This window comes from Myotis lucifugus, unplaced genomic scaffold (genome assembly GCF_000147115.1).
Source record: "Myotis lucifugus unplaced genomic scaffold, Myoluc2.0 scaffold_169, whole genome shotgun sequence".
Lineage (NCBI taxonomy): Eukaryota > Metazoa > Chordata > Mammalia > Chiroptera > Vespertilionidae > Myotis > Myotis lucifugus.
The window spans coordinates 2849216-2852004 of NW_005871217.1; the positions used below are offsets into that span (position 1 = coordinate 2849216).

The following is a 2789-nucleotide window of genomic DNA, read 5'->3' on the forward strand; positions in this document are numbered from 1 at the left end:
CCCGAGTCTTTGTCTCCACCCCTGGCAGGAGGCCTGCCTTTGTCCCTGATTCCACCCAGTAGGTCTGCACCCTCAGAGCCCATGAGCCCTCTCCAGCTGCCCCCCTCCAGCTCTCGGGTTCCACCCACCATCTGGGGGTCTATCTGCCTGCTCCTGGGGTCCATGCTCCTCCCTTTGCTGGAGTCCACCCCCAGGTCCCAGGGGTCTGCCCTCTAGCGCCTGGGACCCACCCCCAGCCTCCTTGGTTCACCCCTCCAATGCTGGGGTCCATCCCCACTCCTATGCCCTGATGGAGAGGTCCCCTCCCCTGCCCTCTGAGGGCTGGGGGAACATTCCACCCCCTCTCCTGGCTGAGTGAAAAATCAACCCCTCTTTGTATTTCTGCTTCCCTGTTTTCCTGTCTTCCCTGCCTGTTACCCAACCCCCCCCCCCAAAAAAAAAAAACAAAAAACAAAAAAACAAAACAGAAGTTTGCTGATTTTTACAGGGCTGTGCCGTGTCCCCAGACATCACTAGTCTCCTTGGGGAAACAAATTTAAAAAAGAGGTAAGCCCTAGCTCGTTTGACTCTGTGCTTAGAGTCGGCCCATGGACCTCAGGGTCTCAGGTTTGATTCTCGGCCAAGGGCAAGTACCTTGGTTGCAGGTTCCCCAGTCCCAGTAGGGGCATGTATGGGAGGCAACCAGTCGCTGTGTCTCTCTCACATCAATGTTTCTCTCTCTTGCAACCTCCTCCCTCCCTTCCACTCTCTCTAGAAATCAATGGAAAAAATATCCTCAGGTGAGGATTAAGAAAGAAAAAAAAGGTCATGTTCACATGTTCAATGAAATATTTTTAGGAGAAATTAATGGCAAACTTGCAAAAACATACTTCTAATAATCTTGTACATTTATATTAGCACTTCATTTAATGTATTAAATACAAGTATAAAACTACAAAAAATATTCCAAAATGTTGACACTATTTAGTGCTGAATGTCAGGACACAATTGATTTTTATTTCCTTCCATTTCCCAATTGCTTCAGTTGCTTTGTACCACTATCTGACTCCCAGAACCTCCCCACCTCTACTACATGAGGACAAAGGCAACAAAATGAGCAGGTATGGTCGCTGAAAAGAAAGACACAGAACACTAGCTCTGCAGTAGCAAACATTTAATGACACATTTTCTCAAGCAACAAGGATACAGAGCAAGTGGGCATAGAGAGCCAAATGCCAATATGAGCCAACAACGGAGCCCGGTTAGAGAGTAGCACTACTCCAGGAATCAATTCCCTGGGAAGTGCCTAGTTAGGGTCACCGGGTTCGGCCCCAGCCCTCCTTTCCCGGCTGACTCTCCTTGGAATAAAAGGCCAAATGCACTGAATGTTCTGCATCACCAGCGAAAGCTTTTCCAGGAAGGTGTTGACGGAAACTCGGAGCAGATCAAAGTCGTCAGCAGCCCATTTGCTAAAAGTGAAGGATAAAAATCAAGTTAAAGGTGATGACTCTCTTACACCCAACCCCGCTTCCACCCCCGCCCCCCTCCCCCACCAGACCTGACACTCGAGTGTCTCCTTGTATGCATGACACGGCCCCTCTCTGGCTAAGACTGGCTCTTAGCCCCTGAGCACTTGCCCCCACCCCCACCCCGCTATGGACTCCTTCTACAACTGACACAGAGAGCACGGTGCCCTTGATTTTGATCTCCCTTTGAACGGCCTGCTGGTCATTTTCATCGTCCATCGTTATTCGGGCCATCTCTGCCTCCAGGGAGCACCGGAAAGGCACAGCGAGCTTGCTGTGGGAGACGTGGTTAAGGCACCATCCACAGCTGAATTTTCCAGTGCCTCGGGCTTCCTTATACCTCAGAGGCTGGCCTTCACCCCAGGCTCCCGCTCCAGTCATCTGCCCCCACTCCCACCCCCACCCCCGGCTCAGGCCACCCTCAGTTCATCCTGTCCAACCTCCGCCACTCCCTCAGGCTGCTTCGCTTCCCTCCAGCCCCCCCCCCCACCTGTCCACTCCCCTCCCACCCGGCTACCCCAGGTCCCCTCCCTGCTCCATTTTTATCTTCCCCAGGCTGCCCTGTGCCCTGTCCCCAAAAGCCAGCCCTAGCCTCGCAGGATGAACCTGAGCCATCCCTTGACCAGCAGGCCTCAGGGCATCGTCGGAAAGGATACAAGATCTTCTTTCGGTTTCCTGGCTCTGCAGCCACAGATGTTGCATGTCTACCTGGCCCAAAAACATCTGCTGCCGGTGCCACAGTAGGAGCACCTATGGCTGCTGCTGCCGTCGTTTCCTCATCTCCAGGGCCACCCGGGAAAGCAAGGCCACCCTGATTGTCGGGGCCGCCAGCACCACACTGGCCAGGAGGGCTGCTAGGGCCACTCTGGGTGCCGGGACCACCAGGGCTAGTACGGCCACGAGGACCATACTGGCCTCCCAGATCGCTGGGGAGACCATGGCTGGTAGCGTCGCCAGTTCCACCCTGGTCTCCAGGGCCACTGACGCACTCCCCTGCACTAGCCGTACAACCTGCCTCTTCTTCGACTGTGGCCTGCTTGGCTGCTTCGAAATCCATGTTCCCCTCCTAGTCTAACTTCAAGATGGCTGCCCCCTCAGCCCAATTTAAGGAGGGACTGAGGCTTTCTCAGGAAGTCCCACCCTTTCACTGGCAAGCCACTCAGCGTGTCCAGGGCTCCAGGGCGCCTGCGCAAACAATCCCTTCGCGCACAATTGAACGCCCCGAGCACCTGCGCAACAATTGAACCCCAGTGCGCCTGCGCAAAGAGACTCCCTCCTCCCCCC

At 54.5% G+C, this 2789-nt stretch overlaps 1 long non-coding RNA gene across 1 annotated transcript; it reads right to left on the reverse strand.

The window, feature by feature from the left end:
• Positions 1-1306: 1306 nt before the first annotated feature.
• LOC106698373 lies at positions 1307-2260 on the reverse strand. The gene is made up of 3 exons (XR_002831058.1): positions 2162-2260; positions 1657-1779; positions 1307-1448 (listed from the first exon to the last, which is right to left on the reverse strand). It is a non-coding gene; the product is annotated as an uncharacterized LOC106698373 (long non-coding RNA).
• Between the last annotated feature and the right edge of the window lie 529 nt (positions 2261-2789).